Source organism: Herpailurus yagouaroundi, unplaced genomic scaffold, assembly GCF_014898765.1.
Source record: "Herpailurus yagouaroundi ecotype Mexico unplaced genomic scaffold, PumYag 194, whole genome shotgun sequence".
Taxonomy (NCBI): domain Eukaryota; kingdom Metazoa; phylum Chordata; class Mammalia; order Carnivora; family Felidae; genus Herpailurus; species Herpailurus yagouaroundi.
Window position 1 is genome coordinate 1,140,035 of NW_024412425.1, and position 23,754 is coordinate 1,163,788.

A 23,754-nucleotide genomic window follows, 5' to 3' on the forward strand; every position below is an offset into this window, starting at 1 on the left:
TCGTCCCCCAGAGACGGATGACGACCTGGGATGTGCTGGCTCCACGGGGTGGTACGCAGCAGTGAGAAGAAATGAGCCGCAGCTACCTGTGAATGGACAGTCGAAAGCGAAGGAGCAAACCGCAAAACAATGCGTCCCATGACTTCGTTTAGAAAGAGCTCAAAACTAGACACAATGAAATACGCTGTTTAAGGATGACGACAGAGGCGGCGAAACCCAAGGTGAAGCACCAGGCGGTGACTGTCTCCAAAGTCAGGGGAGGGGCAGCCTCTGGGGCAGGGAGGGCCTGAGAGGGGGTCCTGGGGGGCTGGCGCCAGCTGCTTCTTCTCCTGGGGCGGGGGCGCCAGGTGGGTTTCCCCTTCACAGTAACTGGTTACGCTACACATTCGTGCCTGATACCCTCCTCGGCATGCAGGCTAACGATTTCAAATTACGTTACGGGGGCGCCTGGGCGGCTCAGTCAGTTAAAGGTCTGACTTTGGCTCAGGTCAGGATCTGCTGTTCCCAAGTCGAGCCCCATGTCGGCTGTGCTGACAGCTCAGAGCCTGGAGCCTGTTTCTGATTCTGTCTCCCTCTCTCTGCCCCTCCCCCACTTGTGCTGTCTCTCTCTCTCTCTCTCTCTCTCTCTCTCAAAATAAACATTAAAAAAATTTTTTTTAAATAAATAAAATCACGATGTTAGACACAAGTACATACGTGTATATATGTATCTGTGTATGTGTTTATGTATGTATAATATACACACATTACATACATAGTCTTTACGTGTCTTAGGTGATTTTCCAGGCCTCGATCGTTGCAAAACACTGCATGCACTTGAGCTGTTGCGTGGAAGGACCGGGATGCCCGAGCCAGTCCCCACGGGGCCAGGTAGGTGGTTTCCAGCCTTCTGCTCTTACAAATGGTGTGGCAAAACGACGCCCGTGTGCAGATGCCACTTCATGGGTGTGCCAGCATGTCTGTGGGCCACGTGCTGACAAGCGGGCTCGCTGGACAAGGACCATCACCGCCAAGCCGCCCACGTGAGCGCTCCCCACCCCCCACAGCCCCTCGGCCTCCCAGCCCAGGGTGCTGTCTGGCTCTCTTCGCTCCTTGCCTGTCAGATAGGGGAGGTCTGGCCCCTCTCGGCCTACTTTTCATTTGCATTTTCTACTTAGGATGCACACCCCATCGTAGTTTGAAAGCCATCAGACTCCTTTCCCGCCGAGTGTCTCCACCAAGCCTTTGCCTATTTTCCACGGGCCCAGGGAGACCTCTGTAAATCCAATCTATGTCCCTTTCCTGCCGAAACGCTAGCGGGCACGCACGGCTAAAGCCACCCCCTCTCCAGGGTTCCCCAGGCTCTCCCAGCCTCTCTGGGCTCATATCCTCACCTTCCCTTTCCCCCCAATCGCGGGTGCAAATTCCTGCCCACGTTCAGGGTTTCTGTCAAGAGAAATCCAATCCATGTCTGCCCTGTGTCACCAGGGCTGGGGCGGGGTGCAGCCTGGTCCCTGCCCGCTGGGGCCCCTGATCAAGGATCACACAAATGAAATGTGAAATTCCAGCTGAGCCAGGCTGGTTGGAGGGACGAGAATGCGAGAATGCGGCGGAGCAAGGCCAGAGAGGGGCAGCAGCCAGCCCACAGGCGAGCCAGGGGGAGCCGGGTGGGTGCTGGCGAGGGGCCTGTCCTTGCCAGAGAGAATTCTGGCTGTCCTGTCTGCGGAGGACGAGATCGAGGTGGCTTGAGTGGGTGTGGGGGACAAGTGACAAGACACAGCATCGGTCCAGGCAATTGATGAAGGCAGCCGGGACAGCGGGACGCAGAGAGAGGGGGACAGGCCAGGGCGATACTTGAGGAGTCAGATACAGGGGCTGAGGACGAGGCAGGCGTCAAGGGGGTCTCGGAAGTTGGGTAAACCACAGTGCCACCTTCCACACAAGGGGGCCTGAGAGGAACTCCAAAAGCGACAGGCCCCAGGCCCAAGAATTCTGGAACAGAGGAAAGTGGAGGCCTCACTCCCCCTGATGTGAAGGCCCACTCACAAAGCCGCAGTAATCAGTGCAGATAAACACACACGGGTCAGCGAGCCGGAGCGAGGACCCGCAAACAGACCCGCACAAATATACACACTGGTGTTTAAAAAACTCATTTTGCAGGGCGCCTGAGTGGCTCCGTTGCTTAAGCGTCCGACTCCCGATGTCAGCTCAAGTCACGATCTCACGGTTGGTGAGGGCGAACCCCATTCGGGCTCTGTGCTGACAGTGAGGAGCCTGCTTGGGATTCTCTCTCCGCCCCTTCCTGCGGGCACACGCATGTTCTCTCTCTCTCTCAAAATCAATAAATATGCTTAAAATAAATAAACACTGGCTTTTCCTTCTTTGTGGTAAAATATACACAATATTTATCATTTCAACCATTTGTGAAGTGTAGAATTCAACGGCATTAAGGATCTCCGCAGTGTTGTGAAACCATCACCACCGTCTACACCCAAAATGTTTTCGTCATCCCCAGCAAAAACCCTACGGCCATGAGACAGCAGCCCCCATTCCCTCCTGCCTCCCAGGTCCTGGGAGGCTCTGTTCTACTCTCTCCGGGAACTTGCCTATTCTGGGTGTCTCCTTTAAGTGGGATCTTACAACACTTCTCCTATGTCTGGCTTCTTACGCTAAGCATAATGTTTTCGAGGTCCACCTACGTGGGAGCATTTTTCAAAATGTCACTCATTTTTGTGGCTGAAAATTAACTCACTGTGTTGTATATATACACGTCATATTTTGTGTATCCATTCATCCGTTGATAGCCACTTGGGTTCCCTCTACCTTCTAGCTATCGTGAACAATCCAACTACGCACACTGACGTACAAATATCTATTCGAGACTCTGCTTTCAACTCTTCTGGGTATATACCTAAGGAGTAGAACGGCCAGGTTATATGATGGTTCTGTGTTTAACCGTTTGAAAAACTACCAGACTGTTTTCCACAGCGGCTGCACCGTGTTACATTCCCATCGGTGATGCGTGAGGGCTCCCAGCTTCTCCACATCCTCGCCAATACTGGTTATTTCCCCTCTACTGGTAACATTTATCCTGGTAGGTGCGAAGTAGTGTCTCGCTGTGGTGACTTACTTCTGGCCCCCCCAAAAAGCACAAGCAACTCAATGGAGAAAAGAGCATTTCCCGTAAACGGTGCTGGAATCATGAACCCTGATCTTCAACCCCGCCCTTTGCACCCACGTTAACTTATAATGGATCACAAACTCAAATATAAAACCACAAAACTTTCAGAAACCAACCGACCAAACCAACCTTCAGGATCTAAGGCTAGGCAGAAATGTTAGACTGGATATGAAAAGACCCATAAGAGGAAAAATTAATGAAGTAGACCTCATCAAAATTATAAACTTTTGCTCTGCAGAAGTCCACAAGAAGAGGGGGGGAAAATCTACTGATTGGGAGACAGGATTTACAAGCCACCTATCTGACCAAGGACTAGTCTCTAGAAGAACTCCCCAAATTCAACAGTAAAAAAACCAAGCAACCCTGGGAGAAAATGGGCAGAAGACACGAAGAGACATTTCACCAAAGACGGTGTAGAGACAGCAGTCAGCACATGAAAGGATGTGTGGCGACAGACACAAATTAAAACCACAATGAGTTACCGTTAACATGCCTAACAGAGCGGTGAAAATCAAAAACAGCGGCAACACCAAATGCGGGTGCAGATGCAGAGAAACGATCATTTGCACACTGCTGGGGGGGAAACGTAAAATGGTACAGCCGCTTTGGAAAACGGTTTGGTGATTTCCCGCTTTTCTTTTTTTTTTTGGCAATTTCTTTAGACGTGCAACTGGCCATACTGCCCAGCAAGCGCACTTCTGGGTATTTACCCCAGAGAAACAAAAATTTACGTTCACACGAAAACCTGTATGCAACTGTTTATGGCAGCTTTATTTGTAATAGCCGCCAAAATGAAAACAACCCAGAGGTCCTTCCATGGGTGAAAGGATAACCTGTGGTACGTCCATACCATGGGATACTCGTCAGCAAGAAAAGGGAACCAACTATTTTTTTAAAAATACCTATTCTATTTTTTAATGTTTATTTATTTTGAGAGAGAGAAAGAGAGAGAACAAGTGTCCACGAGTGGGGGAAGGGCAGAGAGAAAGAAAGAGAATCCCAAGCAGGCTCCGCACTGTCAGCGAAGAGCCCAACGTGGGGCTCCAACTCACAAACCGTGGGTTCATTTCCTGAGCCCAAGTCAGACACTTAACCGACCGAACCACCCAGGCGCTCCAGGAAACAACTATCGATACACGCAACAACCTGGGGAACTCTCCAAAGAATTAGGCTGAGCTAAAAAAAAAAAGCCAACCAAAAGGTTACATACAGTAGGATTCCACTTACATAACATTCTTCTCTTTTTGAAACTGTAAGCTTTTTCGCTTTATTTTATATTTTAAATTCTCCTTATTGTTACAGTTCTTTACATCAGGGCTGTGAAAATTGTTTCACAGTACATCACATTTTTGAAATGCAGGATTATAATAATGGGGAACGGACAGATGAGTGATTGTCAGGTGGTAGGGACATGCCAGGGAGGGCATGTGGCTATAAAAAGGCATCAGGAAGGAACCTTGTGATGGAATGTTCTGTCTCTTGACTGTATCAATGTCATTATCCTGGTTGTGGTCTTGTACTAACTATAGTTTTTGCAAGATGTTACCTCTGGGGAAACAGGGGCCTTCTCTGTGTTATCTCTTGCATCTGCCAGTGAATCCACGGTTATCTCGAAATAAAAGCTTAGTCAAAAATATTAATACAGTCAAAAATACTGAACCTGGGTGGCTCAGTCATTACAGAGGCTGCTTGGGATTCTCTCTCCCTCTCTCTCTGCCCCTCCCCTGCTTGCTCTCTACCTCTTCCTCAAAAATAAACATTTGAAATATATTTTATATATATATATATATATATATATATATATATATATATATATATATAATTTATTTAAAATGCCAGAGACCCTTGCCCACCTTTTAGCCTTTGAACATGCTATTCACTCTCCTTGGAACACCATTCCGCATACTAACTCTTGTGCCTCTTTTAGCCTTCAGCTCAGAAGTCTCCTCTTCCAAGAAGCCTTCCCTGATTTCCTAAGCCTAGTTCTCTGGGCTTCCTCCTCCACAGCCAAGGCAGTGATCTGTGCTCCACGGTCATTCTGGCTGTCACCGACTGGTGCTGTCTGTCTCCACCACTAGAGCACAAGTTCCATGAGGGAAGACCATGGGCTGACCGGCCACCAGCCTTTCCCCGGCGTCAGCCAGAACAGAGCTGGAGGCACAGCGGTACTCAGGGAATATCTACAAAATCAATGAGTGAGTGGCAGTGAGGACAATAACACAGCTCACACTCAGTACAAGGATTCTCCGTGCCAGTCTCTTTTGAGTGCTTTCCGTGGATGAAATAATCTTTATACAGTCCCATTTTATAAATGGGGAAACTGAGGCCAACAGGGGGAAGTCGCCGCATGCCAAAGGTCACCCAGCCAATAGGCGGCAGAGCCGGGGAATGCATCCAGAGCCTTTGAGAGTCATCTCCACCCCCGAGGGCCTCTCCGGAAAGGCTGGATGAGCCTGGCTACCAGGGGAAGCAGAGGGGCACAGGGGGGCAGGCAAGAGAAGAGACCGTCTGGCCCTCCGCCTGCAATCCGTTCCTCTGTAGTGGGACAAACAGACCCCGGATGATACCAGAGTTCCTTTATCCCTTACAGGTGCTCAGTGAAGACCCCTTACATGTCAAGGGCCTGTGATTGAGTCCCATGTGGTGACCTGGGAAGCCAGCAGTGCCCTCCATGGACAGAAAATGCCGATGTCACTTGAGGTTTCAAACCACCGCTCCCCACCCCCCCCCCCATGCCCTCCCGAGGCTCCCCCAGGGCTGGGCTGCTTTCATCTGGCAACTGTGGGGGCGGGTGAGGCAGCTCCGACCCACACTGGGGAACATTCCTATTGGCACAGGACTTCATTTGTCCACCTAGAGAAACCTCAAGAGCAAAATATTGAGAGCAAATTACAGCCGAGAGCTGGCGGTCTGGTGTCATTACACTCGGCTTTAAAAGCTGCGGAGCAATATGGGAGACTGTGTAGGGAGGCACCAAGGGACCACGGTGAGGCCTGAATACCTGCAGATGGGCACACAGGGCTTTCCCCAGGGCCAGGGTGTCTCTCCTCTCAGCTGGGCAAGAGGGCCTAAGGGGGGCCGTCAGGTGATTCCCTGTCCTCTTGGGGCATCTGATAGCTCTCAAAATTCACAAAAATAGAAGCAATAATTAAAAGTAGGAAAAGGGGCACCTGGTGGCTCTGTTGGTGAAGTGTCCGACTTCGGCTCAGGTCATGATCTCACAGTCCGTGAGTTCAAGCCCCGCGTGGGGCTCTGTGCTGACAGCTCAGAGCCTGGAGCCTGCTTCCGATTCCGTGTTTCCCTCTCTCTCTGCCCCACCCCACTCACACTGTCTCTGTCTCTCTCTCTCAAAAATAAATAAACATTAAAAAAATTTTTTTAAAAAGTAAAAGGAAAAAAAGACGGTTGGATTTCTTTGACAAAGCTGGTGACACCTACCTTCCAGATCTGGGTGGTCGTTAGATGGGGGTACACCTTAGAATCATTCATTAAACTGAACAGGGAGTGATGTACTTTTTCTCTACACGTGTCCTATTTTACACTCCCGTGTGGCAAACACCAGGGACGGCAATTCTGACAGCTGGAAGCTTCCTCTATGTGCACCTGTACCTTCAGACAATCTCCCTCTCTTGAGCTCTATCTCTCAACACACACACACACACACACACACACACACACACACACACACCCCCAAGCTGTAAACTGCTATCATAACAACAACAGTCCTCCTTGGCCCCTTGCAGTTCTTGGCCTGTTTCCTTCAAGGAAGGCCCAGGCCTGCAAGCAGCCAGCCCTGGAGCCCTTGGATGCTGCCACGGCCGGGGTCCCCGTACCCTGGACACTCCCGTGTCCCATGTGCATCACTCTTCGGTGAGTGAGCCCTTCTGGCCAAGGGAATGTGTCCCTGCCCTGCCCTACCCTGGGGCACCAACAGCCAGTCATACAGAGTAGAAGGACAGAGTTACGATTTAGTGAAGTGTCCCCCTGGAGGACACTTTACTGGCTCATCGGTGCCCTATGCTGGAGACACAAGACGGCAGCGAGGCCAGCTGCGAAGCATTCCGTTCGGGCGCCCTGCTGGCCCAAAACGAGGCGGTGGGCAGCTGTTAACACCCCACACTGCAGAGGAGGAAAGTGAGGCTCAGAGAGGGGAGGTGCCAGCCCAAGGTCACACAGCGTGTATCAGAGCCAGGAGTCCGTGGTAGGTCTGACGCAGGCCAAAGCCTGCTCGCGTAACCGTGTTCATCCTCTCGTTTCATGCGCCCGGTAATTATTACGCACACAGTGAGCGCCAGACACGGTTTTAGGCACTGGGGACACAGCAGTAAAGAAGACAGTCCCTCCTTCCCAGAGCTGAAGTTCCAGTGGGGGAGATAAGACAATACACAAGTAAACAAAATAGGACGTAACAAGGGGGCGACGACAGGGAGCAGAATCAGGGAGGTCTCCGAGGCGGGTGGCACTGGAGCTGGACCAGAGGGCAGGGAGGAAGCCACGAGGCAACCCAGGGTAGAGGGGATGGCCACCACAAAGGCCGCCGGACCGAAGCCCGCCGGATACACGCCAGGATGTGCGAGGAGGCCAGCGTGGCCGGGAGCGGAGGGGGCAGTGGTACAGTTGAGGTCAAGGAAGCCCGCGCGGACCGCGGAAGAAAAGTAGCTCCCATCACACCCTTTTCTGCACGGTCTCCGCCTGGCTGAGTCCTGACCACAGCCCTCCTAGGGAGGTGCGGTCCCCATCGTGTTCCCGACGAAGCGGCCGGGAGAGCAGCTCTGTGCCTAAATGACCACCAGGCCAGCTAGTGGCCAGCTAGGGGGTGACTCAAGGATGGGGCTGGGGGACGGGGATGGCTCTCAGCTGGGGGCCTAGGGGTCCTGGCAAAGCAGGAACCCGAAGCCACGCGCTCCTGACGACAGACAGTTCGTGGAGGCTGGTGGCTGACACACAGCCCTTTGCCCAGGCCCCGGCAGCTCCCGAGCCTCTGTGCTCAGGTACCCCCCGCCCCGCCCCACTCTGCTGTATCCGGATACCAGTCTGACTGGGAGCAGCGGAAGAATTTTTCTTTCGATCCACTCAATTTTTAAAATTTAATGAAACTTATTTTATTTTATCTTATTTAATTTTTTTAAGTTTTTTTTTTTTTTTTTTTTAACATGTATTCATTTCGAGAGAGACAGAGTGTGAGTGGGGTAGGGGAAGAAAGAAAGGGAGACACAGAATCCAAAGCAGGCTCCAGGCTCTGAGCTGTCAGCACAGAGCCTGACGCGGGGCTCGAACCCAAGAACCGTGAGATCATGACCTGAGCCGAAGTTGGATGCCTAACCAACTGAGCCAGCCAGGCGCCCCCTAGGTTTATTTTAAAAGTGCCCCAGGCACTAATGTTGACCTGATGTTCATACATGTAGTACCACCTGGGAAAGAAACAGAACCTGAATATAATCAAGCCTCTAGACCTAAGTCCCAATTTACAGGAGGCACAAGGGACAGAGGAACACGTTAAGAGACACAAGGATTCATCGGCTGGGTCCAGACTGTGGAAAACTCGAGGGGACAAAGCACTAGGGTCTTTGATAGATACACAATGCAAACAGCAAGCACACAAAAGCGCTGACACGAGAGGTCCCACAGACGACAGACGCCTTAAGGGGCCTGTCGACCAAATGCAAAGCACAGACCTTGTCTGGATTCCAAATCAAACGAACAAATTGAAAAAAGGATGATAAGACAATTGGAGAAATGTGAGGACGTTCACGAACTACCAGCTCTTTTTTTCCTGTGACAACAGTATTGTGGGTTTGTTCTTTTAGACTCTTTAATCTCCTTCAGGAGGAAAACTGGGAAAACTTACGGCTAAAGTATACGACGTTTGAGAATTGCTTTGAAACAATCAGGGAGGTGGGGACTGCGTTACGAGATGAAAAAGCCCGGTGACATCATTGGTAACTGTGGATGCCGGTGACAGGGACAGCGACGGGGACCTGAGGAAGGCATGAGACCACCCCTCTGAGCATGAATGAACACTTCTACACAAAGGTTTTACACGTTTTGCAAAAGGAAATACGACCTACTGATAACAGCAAAGAATTACGGCTTGCTCGCCCAGTGAATCTTTTATCACTAAATCCAAACACGTGTCCTGCCTCTAATAACTGTAACAGCGATCGCGGCCAAAGCGACCATGACGACATACGGATGGCAGCGCTGTGCTGAGCGTCACACAGGCCACTGACCCGCTCACTCCTCCCAGCTACTTAGAGGAGGCAGCAGGAACCCATCTCCTGCTCCAGATGTGGGAACCGACGCCGCTGCGGCATCCGGGGCTCCGGGGCCCGGCCGGGGCCCCAGGGGAAGCTCCGCCAGAACCGGAGAGGCCCAGTGGGGAGCCCTTGCCCTGAGTGCGCGTGGGAGAGGAGGCCAGTGAGCCCTGGCGAGCACTGGACCCACTTCCTCGTCCTCCTCAAATGTAAAGGCCCCCGCGATGCAACCTCCACATCTGAGCATAAGCTTTTGCTGAAACCGAACCCTGGGCTGTCCCGCAGAAGCTTGAAATGGTAACCGGCCACAGAGGGCACCACCAGACTTTTGGGCCCGCGGAGGGATCTTGGGTCACAGGATCGGTCACGTCGGGGTCTGCCACCTGCCGGGACAGTCCTCCCGCGAGGCGGCAAAGCCGGCCCCAGTACCCCCAAATATCGGTGGGACACTTGCCCCCACCCCCACTCCAGGTGCCAGGAGAGGTGATGGGGGCTGGGAGGGCGACGCCAGCATCCTTCCCATCCCTGTCCTGGGCTGGTGGACACCATCTCCCTCTGTGGCTTCAGCAGGATCCTGGCTAAACGGGAAGCCGGACAAGCTTCAACTCGCGGAGGAGGGAGTGAGAAACCGAGGCCAGGGAAAGGGGGCGAGAGGCGAAAGGCAGAGAGACATGGGCAGAAAGAGAGGAGGAGGGGAGGGAGACAGAGAAGGCCACCTCCAGGAGCCTGGAGGACCCAGGGATGGGAAGACGGGACAGCGGCAGAGGCTGTACCGCCAGCACGGAAGCCCTCCCTGGGCCCAGCGGCCTCATCTGTAACGTGGGAACAACAGTCCTATCTTCCGACAGTGCGCCTGTGGGGGTGACGTGGCTCAATCACGCCATGGCAGGAGACTGGAAAGTGCACCCAACGTTGCAGAAGGGAACACGTTTGCTATCATTTCTGTAGGCCGGTGGCTCTCATCTTAGCTAGTCACCCAGGGAACTTAAAACAAAACAAAACAAAAACTAATCAATGCTCGGGCCCCACAGCCAGAGATTGGGATTCAAACAAACGATACCCCCAGATGATTTAAGGTGCAGCCGGGGGTAAGCGGGATGTCAGGGGCTGGGCAGGACACACAGCTCCAGGCCTGAGGCCTGGGGGGGTGGGAGGGGAGAGGTGGGATTTGTAAAGTGAGACAGACTGATGACAGAGGGGGAGGGAAGTAGAAAGGAGGGCCGGGGAGGGGCAGGGGCATCGCCTGGGAGGCCCCTCCGCCTGCTCATCCTCCCCCACCTCGGGCCACCAGGAATCTGGGGCCTGCAGAGGAATGCAGGCGGGCCTGGCACGGCCATCTCCGGGTCCCCTCCCCCTGCACAAATTCCCAGGAGCCCACCTCCGCCTGGCCCAGCCAGAAGCCTCCCCTGGGAAGGCAACAGCTAGCCCTCAGTCCTCCAGCCCTCCCGGGCTTCTCGGAAGGCCCGTCCTGAACCCCTTCTCCTTTTGGGTTCTCCGCAGCTCACATGCTGGACCAGGCGCCAGGCCCAGCACTTAGCAGGGGTGGAGTGAGTGGCCCTGACAGCCAGCAGGGAGCTAGCAGAGCTTATCACCTGCTCTGGTGGGTGGGGCAGGGGGAGGGGCGACCTGAGAAGGCCTCCCAGAGGGGGTGACCTCTAGTTCAAGTCTGGCGAGGAATACTTGAGATGAGGGCACTTAACAAAGGTGGGCAAGGCTCGGCGCAGCAGGCAAGCAGATCGGGGCAGGGCCCGGCCCACCAGAGGGGGCTCCAGGTTTGGGTCCTCGCCTCCGGGCAGTGGGAGACATGGAAGGATGTCAGGCGGAGAAGGAACCCGCGCTGGCCTCAGCCACACTAGCTGCCCTCCACCTCTCTTCTTTCACGGGGATGGGAAACACCAGCTGGCCCACTGGAGGGTGCCAGGGTATCCCCAGGTCCTGCCACCCCAGAGGGGTAGAGCTGGGCCCTGGTTCCTTCCTGCCACGCTGTGAGGAGACTCCTCCAGAGCTGCTTCCCGCATCCCTGAGCCTGTTCCCCGATAATTAAACTGTAAGCTGATTAGTCAAGGAAAACCTTTAATTAGCCCTTGAAATCCTTCAGGAAAATTACAACCTCCTCTCCGGGCACCCTGCCCGCCTTCTCCCACGGCCCAGGAGTGATGCCAGGGAGGAAGCAGGGTCTGGGGAGGGGGACTTCTGCCCCTAATGTGAGCCTCACCTGGCAAAGGCCAAACCTAGGGTGCAAGGCACCTTGTGGGAGAGGAAGGCACGGACTCCCCCGGCCACATCATGAAGTACCTCGGAATAAATCCAACAAGAGGTGGGCAAGGACTGGAAAAGTCCAAGTGCTGGAAAAGCAGGGCACGTTCCTGAGAGACGTCAGAGAAGACAAATAAATGGGGAAATATACCATGTTCATGGACTGAGGAGACACAATGTTGTGTCTGTGTGTGTGACAAGATGCTTGTCTAATATTTAAATAGAACTCAAGAAGCCAGGAATGGCCCAGACACTCTTGAAGAACAAGTAAGAGTGTTTGCTCTCCCCATGATCAAAACTTCTTATCAACTACAGAAATTAAGGCAGCATGGTAGTGATGCAGGAATAGGCCAAAAGAGCGAGAAAAGGACAGAGCACTCAGAGAAAGACCCAGTTATACAGACACGTGATTTATGAGAAGCCTGACTGTGGAGAAAAGTGAGCCTGTTTTTAATAAATGGTATTTGGAGGATTGGGGATCCAGATGAAGAATATGAACGTGGATGCCTCACACCACACACACACACACACACACACACACACACCCAGGACAAAGAAAGACTAAAGGTGAGAAGCAAGACTATAAAACTGTAAAGGAAATGAGTGATACATTTGACCACATTAAAATTAAGAGCTTCTGTTCATCAAAAGATACAATAAAGAAGGCGAAAAGACGGGCAGCAGGCCAGGAGAAGATATGTATAGCATCTCAGAAACACAAAGGCTCTCATCCAGAACCTAGGATTTAACTCAAAGAACTGACAAATAAAAATGCAGACAGCCTGATGGAAAATGGGCAAGTGACTTGAACAGGCTCTTCACAAGAGAGGAGCTTCCAGATGTCCCAGGAACAGGTGAAAGGCTGCTCCACCTGACTGGCCACCAGGGAAAGGCAAATCGGCAGGCTGAGGAGATACCACCAGACCTGCTTAGCACCAGCTTTCAGGACAGGCTAGCACTCCCCACTGGTACCACCCTTACCCTCTATGAAAGGGGTCAGATAGTCACGGCCACCTTCTGGGATCCCGGGATGCACTGAGCAGACGCGCAGGAGTGCTACGTGGGGTGCCGGGCCTGGTATGTGCAAACCTTCAATTAGTTTTCCCTATTAATCAGTCTAGGGAATAAGCACTCCCCAGACCCGAGGTCATTTCAGGCCCTCCCCTGCCTCTGAGCAGGGATGCCCCAGAAGGCTGAAAGTCCAAGAGGCAGACGCCAACTGGGTAGCAACGGGACCTGTTTATCCACCAACCACTGTGTCCCTGGAGGCCACAAAGGGCCAGAGTATTTGTGGAAGGGAAACGAAAACAATCATATTTATACGCCAGGCATCAGCTAAGTATGTTAGGAGCAGAACTTCATAGATGCCCTAGAACACCCAGAGTGGCCTCGATTCTAGAGAAGAATCAGGACGTGGAGAGGCCCGCGTGGCCGTCTGCATTCAAAATCCAGACTGACCACAGAACTGACACTGCTACCCTTCAATTCCCCGAAGGCCCCTGCGCTCTCCCAGCCTCAAATGCCCATCCCCAGCCAACCTCTATCCACCCTTCAAGTGGTGTTCCCTCCTTTACCTGGGGCAGATCTCCCGTCATTGGTCACTGCACTCAGGTGACAACAGCATTCACAGCTTAGCACAGCTCATTCATTCCTGCCTTCACATTTAGTCCACCAGCGTTCATTGAGCAATCACGACACATACACATCAAGCTGAGGTTCTAGCAAGGGACACGGTAAGGGTCTCCCACGCTTACCCCCCAGCCCATGAAGCCAAGTTATGAGGGGCAGGGAGGACAATAAGCCAAGTGACCCACAAATCCTAATGTAATGTAATGTAGGATGAGTGCTACAAAGAAAATCAAGCAGGGGAAGGCGGGAAGAGACGGTGGCAGGTCGCAGAGGAAGCAGCATGAACCAAAAGCCCTGAGGCAGGCCCCAGCCTAGAATGTTCCAGGAACAGCATGGCAGGAGAGAAGGGGAAGCTGGCAAGGAAGCTGGGCCAGGATCTCATGCCCCACCCCCCCCCCGCCCCTGCCCCAAAGAGATGAAGCCACAGGAGGGTCCCCAGCAGGCAGAGACACGATGTGACCCCAGCTCCCTGTGTCCTCATGGAAGGATGGACTGTGGGGGCAGCGGGGGTGCGGGGAGTGAGGAGGTGGGGGAAGAGAGTGGATTAAGTAGGGGCTGACACAGGGAGAGTGAAAGGTTCTGTTCTGAAGGTATAACAAGTGGCTTTCCTACCATGGTGGATGCGAAGGAAGAGGACAAGAGGAGTCAGGATGGTACCAGACTCCTGGCCGGATCTACAGGACGGATGGGGTGCCCGTTGATGAGACAGGGTCACTGGGGGACGACGGGGGCTTGGGAGTCTGGCTTCCTTTACCTGTCTGTGTGTCAACCTTTGACCAAGGTCTGTGCACTAAGACAGGGTACACTAAGGGCCACCTACTGTGGTCACCTCTGGTTCCCGTGGCCCCAGCACAGCGCCTACTCAGGAATAAGCACTTGACTCCTACTGGAAGGACGCGTAAGAGCTGGCAGGGACAGGAACATGGGAAGGACAGAATAACGAGAGGACTCCAATCGATGATAAACAAGCACATGTTACTTCTGCAGAACAGAATATAAAATGTTCCAAGCTCAATTAAAAACTTTGACCGACCAGGGGTGCTGGTTAAGTGTCCTGTCCGCCTCTTGGTGTCGGCTCAAGTCATGATCTCTCAGTCGTGGGTTCGAGCCCCGCATGGGGCTTTGCGATGTTGATGGAGAGCCTAGCTGGGATCCTCCCTCTCTCTCTCTCTCTCTCCTCTCTCTCTCTCTCTCTCCCCCTGCCCCTCCTCACCTCTCTCTCTCTCAAATAAACTTAAAAAAATTAAAAAAGAAAGTCTGACCAAACGTTGGTGAGGATGCGTAGTGCACATTGGTACCATACCCTACCTCTGACCCAAGCAAGGCACCCTGGGTAGATTCCCTGGAAAAAGCATGCACACGTGCCCCAGCAGACGAGTTCAAGGACATTTATACCCTGCACAGCAGGAGACAGAGAGATCCGTTCTGGTTTATTTCCACAACAGAATACTACACAGCAGTGACGGCGGACGAGGGGCCTGCCACACTCGAGCGCGCGGCGGGACCTCCCAGATTGCGGACGAAAGACGGCGGACACAAACGAGGACGCGCCGGAGGACTCCATGTATGTGAAGTTCAAAAGCAGGCAAGGGTGGGGGATGCATGCCTGGTAAGAACTCTCCAGAAAAGCAGGGACGCAGGGACCCCCAAGGTCAGGGGGGTGATCACTCCTGGGGTCGTGATCGAGAGAGTGGGGGTGGAGGCTTCCAGGGTGAGGTGTCCTGTCTCCCCCCCCCCCCCACTGTGGTGAGGGTGTCGGTTCCTCCTATAATTATGTGAAATCGAGGCGTGCGCTTACGCGCGTTTCCGGAGGCATATTACGCTTCACGATTGGTACACGTATAAAAGTAGTAGAATCATAAACGTACATAAACATACAGACACACACGCGGCATCTCGGAGTCAAATCATCTGGGGTCAGGCTGCTGTGGAAGATCTGGGGGCAGCAGAGGAGGAGTCCCTAGGGAGACAGGAGGCAGACCGGCCTGGGGGTCTTCACCTGAGGGGCAGGTGCAGAAGAGCCCTGCCCTCTGGCCATGTCCTACTTTCTCCCTATTCCCAGCACTGACTGCTGAGGGGAAGGGAGGGGAGGGGAGGGGAGGAAGGGGCAGGAGGAGGGCGGGAGGAGGCCCAGGATAGCCAGGCGGCTTCCCTTCCCGTTGTGTGGGAGCGGCTGAAACCAGACTGGGGAAGTGAGCCGGGCCGAAACCTCAGCACAATGCCACTTTATCGGGAGTTTCCAGAGCCAGGCCCCAGGCACCTGGGGGTGGAAGCAGGGAGGGCCTGGAACCCCGGGAAGACACAAAGGGGGGGAGGGGGGTGCGAGAGAGCCTTCTAAGCCCTCAGGCTTAGTTCCGGGGGTGGCACAGGTCGTGTGCCAAGGTGGTCAGGAGGCAGACTCGGCAGTGGCCCCAGGCAAGTCTCCCAGGCTCTCAATCTCCTCCCCTGTGGAAGGGGAGTAACAGGAAAGCCCCGATCTGGAGGGTGCTGGCGGGGGCCAATAAGTCAGTTCGCAGGAGCACGCAGAGGGAGGCCCGTGAACAGTCCTGGTATCGGGTGAGACTATGCATATTATCACTAGCAGCTAAGTCTCTGAGCGCCTTCGATGCACTTTGCCTGAAGATTACGCATTTATATCCTCACAACAACCCTTCGGCGAGGTACCATCGTTGTCCCCATTTTATGGATAAGGACGCCACGGCACAGAGCGGTTAAGTGACCACTCAGCTAATAGGGGCAAAGCTGGCGCCAGAGTCCATGCCCTCAGCCTCCACCGTGTCACTCAAGTTAAGAACTCCAGACTGGGGGCGCCTGGGTGGCGCAGACAGTTAAGCGTCCGACTTCAGCCAGGTCACGATCTCGCGGTCCGGGAGTTCGAGCCCCGCGTCAGGCTCTGGGCTGATGGCTCAGAGCCTGGAGCCTGTTTCCGATTCTGTGTCTCCCTCTCTCTCTGCCCCTCCCCCGTTCATGCTCTGTCTCTCTCTGTCCCAAAAATAAATAAAAAACGTTGAAAAAAAAATTAAAAAAAATAAAATAAAATAAAAAAGAATCTGTTTAAAAAAAAAAAAAAAGAACTCCAGACTGGAGCCAGGAGGGCCTGGGGTTCGAGTCCTGGATCTGCCACTTATTTGCGCAGGGGTTGCCAGCCTGTGCCTCAGTTTCCCCTTCTCAGGGAAAGTAAAAATCCCACAAACAGCTCCCGGGAAAGGAAGCCTGGATGGCTTTCAACAAACACAGAAATGCTCCATTTCATTCACATGAAAATCAGGACCCTACAGGTAAGGACGGGCAAAGATCAAAGTATCAGGTAACACCCAACAACGCGGCCAGGCCGGAGGAAAACCTCAACCTCCTCAACCTGGGAGCCACCAGACCCCGGGGCTGGGGTGTAAACGGGCAGGCCAGAGCCCTACGGGCAGAGCTACCAGGGTGCGCACCTCAGACCCCCCCGAGCCCACCTCCAGAGCCGCACCCACAGCCGCAGTCACACGCGTGAAGCCCTGTCCAGAAGAGGGAAAGGCTGGAAGGGCGGGAACGGCCACTGACGCGAACACAGGCGCATCAGGGGACATCGCACGGCCGCAGAGAGCGCTCCACAGAATGGAAGGGGGGAAACTGCAAGGGTTGCGACAGAATACCAACATGGGAAGTCGGCTCCACCTGGGGAGAAACAAAAGGGGGCAGATCGTGTGCAGGAACAGACGTCGCCAGAAAGAAAAGACGCCGGGAACAATGGCTGTCTCTGGGAAAGGGACGGACAGCCAGGCCCGGAGAGGGGTTTCCTTGTCACCCTGTAGCCTGCTGTGCCGTGCGGAGGTTTGCAACTCTTATAAGTGTAGGGGACAACGCGCACACGGAGCAAAAACATGCCTCTTTAAAACGAAGACGACGCTGGCAGAGAGAAATGAGGTTACGAAGCCCTCCCCCTCCGGGCCCTTGGGCAGAGCCACCGCGAGGATGCTCAAAAAGCACAGCCAGCGCCTGGCCTGGCCGCCCCGGACGCTGGGAGCCCGCGAGGAGGACGCCGCAGCCCAGGGGGACCGGGCGCACCGAAACGGAGACTGTTAAAATTGTTGAATTATTAAACTGTTACCGCAAGCTCACCGTGGGCCGGGCAACGTGCTAAGCGCTTTCCAGCATGATCTACAACCCTCCCAACGGCCCATTTCACAGGTGAGGAACGTGAGGCCGGGAGGCTCCGGCTCTTTCCCAGGGGCCCCAGCTAGGGGGAGCAGGGATGCTGTGGACGGCGTGGCCCCCGGCATGGAAGTGGTCACCGCCCCTGAGGGCGGCAGCAGCACCTGGGGAAAGGCAGGGCAGGACCAGAGGGCCCCAGGAGACAGGCTGCGGTGAGGGGTGGCTTCTGTCTCATCCGCCACAGCCAGCTCCCCTGGGACCTGGCAGAGCTCCCCTCTGCCCCCCTCTGCTCCCCCCACACCTTCCTGTGGGCCAAGGCGGCCGGCGGACAACAAGCCCCAGCCCCGGAAGGGTGGTTGGGGCGGGAAGGGTCCCATTTCCCTGGCCGTGACTTGGAAGGAGACCGCTTCCTGCTGGCAGCATCTGTGGCCGCCTGGCTCGGGTGATGGGATAAACAGCTGCTGGGGACACCCCGACCGGCGTCTGGCCAGGAAGTCTGGTCTACTGTGAGCCAGCAGGACAAGGAGGGGTGAGGCAGTGGATAAGAGAGCGAAGGGGTTGTGGGGGGCCCCGAGAGAGGTAGGGACCCGGGGCCCAGAAACAGCCCAGGTTGAACAGACCTCCAAGGAGCTTCCATCTAATAAAGAGGAGCCTGGGTCAGGCCCAAGTGGACAGGAAGAGACCTTGTCTCATCAAAACCACTTCCAAATCACTGAGGACAGCCACAGCAGGCAGTGACTCCAGAGTCTGAAGGCCTGGAGTTCCCGTCCTACCTCTGCCGCTTGCCTGCTGTATAATCTCAGACTTGTCACCTACCTCTCTGGGTCTCAGTTTTCTCATCTCTAAAGTGGGGACAATAACAGTACCTACCTCGTAGGCTGTCTGTGGAGATCCAATGGGTTAATATGTGGAAAGTACCCACAATTTCGACAGCACACAGATCCCTCCTCCATCACTGCCGCCCTCATCCTCTCCGCCCTCATCTGCTGGGACTATTACAGCAGCCTCCCTGCGGTCTCCCTGCCACCGCCCCCCATGATCTGGGCCCCACATGGCAAAAGGAGCAACCCTTATAAAAGAGAAACGGGATGGGGGCGCCCGGGTGGCTTAGTCTGTTAAGTATACTCTTGATCTCGGCTCAGGTCACGATCTCAGGGTTCATGAGTTTGAGCCCTGAGTTGGGCTCTTCTCTCACAGTGCAGAGCCTGCTTGGAATTCTCTCTCCCTCTCTCTCTGCCCCTACCCACCTTGTGCTCTCTCACTCTCTCTTTCAAGATAAATAAACTTTAAAAAAAGTTTGTTTTTTTTTTTTTTTAAAGAAAGACACCAAATGTTGCTTGAAACCTTCCAATGATCCTCATTAGACACACTCCTCGCCTCAGCCTGTCGGCCCCCTCGTGTATCTGCCACATCTTCCCCGCCTCCCTGAGCTCAGTGCCTGCTTGGTCACACTGGCCTCCGTGCTGGTATCTGACCATCTCAGGGCCTTTGCACTTCCCATACCCACTACCCGCTCTATTCTTTCCACCTCCTTTCTAGGCCTGGCTCACTCTTTCTCATCGGTCAGATGTCTCCTTCTCTAGAAAGCCCTCACTGACTCCCCAGGCTGGGCCAGGTGCTTCCCGGATCCTAACCTTGACGCTTCGGCTTGTGCTTCCCCATCCCAGCCCTGACGCTCTGGGCCGTCATTGTCTGGGGATGGGGCCCGTGTCCCTGGTATGCCAAAATCCATGCAGGCAGGGCCGGGGCCGTGTTGGTGGCCAGTGGGACCCGTGGTCAGACACACAAAGAGTGTGACAGGCTCTGCCTGTCGCTTTCCACACTTCACCTGCTTCCTCCCTGCCCCGTTCCTGAGGAGGTTCAAGTCAGTACGGTTTCCTTCCCCACTGTCAGCCCTGAGAGATGCCTCCCCAGGAGAGCTGCGTCAAAGCTGTGGTCACTGCCCCGGATGCCCTACGGGGCAAAAGCCTGGGTGTGGGGGCTCGGTGGGTGTCAGGCCCCAGCTAAGCCCATCGCGTGAACCACCTCCTCAACTGTTCCCAGCCAGCCCGGGGGCGGGGGGTGGGCATAAAGCCACCATCTCATGGCTGAGTAAAGCCATTTCAGCAGGGGCCATGAACTCGCCCAAAGCAGGACGTGGCGTGAAGGGAGCCCTCAAGCCTGGTTGGAAAGCAGACTGGTACAACTGCTTAGGACAGCAATTTGGAAGGTCCAGCAGTTCCACTGCGAGTCCCATGCCCGCGAGAGACTCTGGCCACGGTATCCAAGGAAACACGTTCTAGAATGTTCGACCTAGCACCGTCACTGTCCCAATGGGAAACCACCCAAATGTCCACCAAGAGGTGAACAGGTAACTCCTGTGTGGCATAATCACAAAAAGAAACACTCACGGCCGAGACCGCTATTCCTAGCGCGACACACATCCTCGAGGAGCAACAGGCGGACTCTAACGTTGAGCAGGAAAAGCAGGCTGCTTACCGGGATACCGCTTACATGATCCGTGAAACCGGAAAACAGCGGCGGTCAACCCTGGCTGGCCACCAGAGCCACGTACTGATGCCAGCCCCACCCCAGACCCAAGCGGATCCAAGTCGTAATCTCTACGGCTGGCCTGGGCAACGGCATTTTTGAAAGCTCTCCAGGTGACTGCAGTGTGCAGCCAGGGTTGAGGGCTGTTGCTCTGTCATTCGGGAACGCTCTCAAAGGCAGGAAAAGTAGGAAGACCCGCAGAGGAGCGCTGAACACCAATTCCAGTGCAGGGCAGCTCCGGCAGGGAGGCTGGGGAGGGGGCGGGGCATTGACCTCAACACTGCAAGCTCTGAGCTCGTCACAGGCCCAAGCTGGAGGGGGGAGTGCTCTGTTATACTGAATGCTTCACTTTCTTCCCTAGTCTAAAATGTATCGTCAGGAATAAGACTGGCAAGTAAGAAATGACTTGCCTAAGGTCCCTCGGCCGGTGGCAGGGCAGGGACCCGAACTGGGGTCCCCAGTGCCAAAGCCCCGTCCCTCCTTTTCTGTGCCAAGCCCGGGATGCTGAGCAAGCTGGAACCGCGAGGGCACGAGGCTGGGCTGACCTCATGGGGCTGCCTGGCAGTGCCCACCCAGTGACCCTGCCCAGAAGGGGGCGGGGCGGCTGGCTGAGAAAGCCAGGAGGCGGATGGAAAGTGAGGTCCTCCCAAGGAAGACAAACGCTAACACAGCACCCACCGTGTGCCAGGTCCTGGGTCAAGCTCTTTACACCTTGCACCCTCACGGCAATCCCACGAGGTGGCCGCTATCGCTATTTCCATTTTGCGGACGAAGAAAACGGAGGCCCAGAAAGTTAAGCGACTTGCCCACAGTCACAGCCCGTGAGCGCTGGAGCTGCGTGTGAATCCCCGCTCCGGCGCCCGCGCTCCGAACCAGTCCCCAGTACTGCTCCACAGACCCAGGGCAGGTACCCATCCCCTCCCTGCTCCGCCGCCCCTCCCAGGCCAGGCACCCCAGGGGTACGGATGAAGCCACGTGTCACTGGCTGGGGGTCTGCTTCCAGTCTGCTCCCACGAAGGGATGCCGAGAGCCCTTGGAGGCCAGGGATTCTGTGTCTCTTCCACTGCTATGGTCCCGGCGCCCGGCAGCGTCCATCGTTCGACCACCAGCAGCCGAGCATCCTCTACCGCCGGGCAGGGCTTCAGGTGGGTGTTCAGGGAAGGAACAACATGGGAGAAACTCCCGCCGTGGGGGGCCCACATTCTGGGGAGGAGGCAGGGAATAAACAGTGCCCTGAAAAACCAAGTAAGAACAGAGCAAAGGGCTGGGGAGAAAACAAGATAGGGAGATAAAGAGTGTGAGGGACTGTGAGAACTGGGTGGAGTGACTGGGAGTGAGGGGGCAGGGTGGGGAGAGGATTCCAGGCAGAGGGAACAGGAAGGTCAAAGCCCTGGAGGGTGGCATATGCCTACAGAGAGGAAGAACAGCAAACAGGCCAGTGGGGTTGGACCTCGAGGAGGGATGGGGAGGAAATGAGGTGGGGGCGACTGAGGACCAAGGTGAGAGCTTGGGGTTCTCAGTACAGAGAATACTCAACTTGGTACAGGGTCCCGCTCAAGGACACCCTCTCCAGGCGGAAGCCCATCAGACTCATTGAACTCTGGGCCACCCACCAACACCCCACTCCCATAGGTCCGAGGGAACTTCTCTTCCCAGATCACGCCCTTCCAAGAAGCCCAGAGACAATCCATTCCAGTCCAGGGAGTGGCTCAGCTTTGCCCGGCCCCCTGCTTCCAGGAACAGACCTTCAACAATCTACAGTATGAGAACTGGGGGCAGGAGCTCTGGAATCAGTCAGACCCAGCTTGGAATCAGCCTTTGTTACTCAACAGAAGCTATCTGAGCCTGTTTTCCCGTCTGCAAAGTGGGTCTATCCGGTACCCACTTCACAAGATTGTGGTAGAATGAGACAGCACTGAGAACAAAGTTAGCCGTCATTAAATGATAGACAAGATTATGTTTGAGAGCATCGTACCATTCTGCGCCCAGAACTCTAGAGTTTGAATCCCAACCCCACAACTTATTCGTTAGATGATCCGGGGCTAATCACTTGGGCTCTTAATAATAGTGCCAACCCTGTAAGGCTGTAGTCAGGATTAAACATAGGTAAAGCATCTAAATGAACTGGCACATAGTGATTCGTAAGTGTTTGCTAATATTTTCATTATTTGCGGGAGGGGGCTTTTACTCCACCAGGTCTTCCCTGACCTCTCTCTGGGACATTCCTCCCGTCCTCCCCAGCAATGCATCCCTCTAGGGTTGTAACTTTTGACCCTCAGGTACATCATCTGTCAGATTCTGACCTTTGCCCTCCTTTGGCCACGCCCCACATTTGATCCCTTAAAAAGAGGTCCCCCAACCTAAATCTCATGCATCTGCTCCGCTGGTTGCTGCCTTAAACCTGAGAACCACCAACCCCCTTAGCTGCGATCTGTGACCCTGGTAGGCGCACCCGGCCTTCAAGTGATGAGTTCTGACCCCCATTTTTGACACTCGCCCCGAGCCCCCTCGAACGCGCCCCATTCTAAATTTCGAAATTTGCGCTCTCCTTCGTCACGCCCCCCTTCGCTAGTTTGAACTCTGACCTCCCCTACCCCACCCTCCCCAGCAATATTGACCCCCGACCCCTCGGACGCGACCCTTCCCTCCTGAGTGAACTTTGACCCCAGCGGCCCCGCCCCCTACTTGTGTAAACGATCTCCCACCGCCATCGCCCGGCCCACCCCAATCCCCTGGCCAGACCGTTTATCCTACCGGATCGGCGCTGCAGTCGCTCGCGGCCTAGCTGCTCGACTCGGAATTCCGAACCCTCACACGGCCCTCAACCCTCTTGCGCCGCCGCCACCGCGGCCACTGCCGCCGCCATGTTAAATCCCCAACGAACATCCGGGGCTTTCCCCCCCTCACCGCCCACCAGTCCCCATAGCAACGGGGCTGACCGGGCAGGGGGCAGGGCCCACTCGGGGGCGGAGCTGGGCCGCTGGCAGAACCCGCTCCAGCCTCTGATTGGTGCATATTGTCCAATCGGAGGCCTTCGGGATGAAAATGCCAAGCGGGGATTGGAAAATTTGGAAAGGGTGCCGGGAAGCTGGCTCCCCGCCGGATCGAGTTCTTAAAGGGGAAATGACTATTCTCTTGTAACAGACCCACCTTACACTAAAAAGAGTTGGTGGGTGGAAAGCGGTAATGCGCAATTGTGGCCAGAAACAGTTATGACGAACTTCTTAAGTGCCAGACACCCGACCAAATGCTTTACTTGCATCGTTCCGCTAAACGCTCACTAAATCCCTATTTTATTGTTAATACCCAATTTACGGATAAAGAAACTGAGGCTCAAAGTGGTGTGACCTAGCTGCCTCAGGATTACAGGACATAGACAATGAGGTTGTTTTTTTTTTAATTTTTTTTAATGTTTATTTATTTTTGAGACAGAGACAGAGCATGAACGAGGGAGGGTCAGAGAGAGAGGGAGACACAGAATCTGAAGCAGGCTCCAGGCTCTGAACTATCAGCACAGAGCCTGACGCGGGGCTCGAACTCATGGAGATCATGACCTGAGCTGAAGTCGGTCGCTTAACCGACTGAGCCACCCAGGCGCCCCAGATAATGAGTTTCGAACGACAGTCTGTCTGAGTTCAGGAACTTGACCTGAAATCAAGATACTATTTGATCTTACTCTTTTTAATAAGTTTTTAAAAAGTGGGGGCGCCTGGGTGGCGCAGTCGGTTAAGCGTCCGACTTCAGCCAGGTCACGATCTCGCGGTCTGTGAGTTCGAGCCCCGCGTCGGA

General features: G+C 54.6%; 1 protein-coding gene across 6 annotated transcripts in view; it reads right to left on the reverse strand.

Moving 5' to 3' along the window:
- Window positions 1-22,875, reverse strand: part of PAK4 (p21 (RAC1) activated kinase 4) — a 45,042-nt gene extending 22,167 nt beyond the window's left edge. For 2 of the 6 annotated variants that reach the window (XR_005781629.1, XM_040445915.1), the window contains exon 1: window positions 22,720-22,875. The gene's annotated coding sequence lies outside the window, so the exon portion shown is untranslated. Of the gene's footprint in view, window positions 1-9,008; window positions 9,139-20,643; window positions 20,731-22,719 lie in introns of those variants that run through there. The other 4 variants (XM_040445911.1, XM_040445909.1, XM_040445916.1 and 1 more) reach the window with 4 other exon arrangements.
- Window positions 22,876-23,754: the final 879 nt, after the last annotated feature.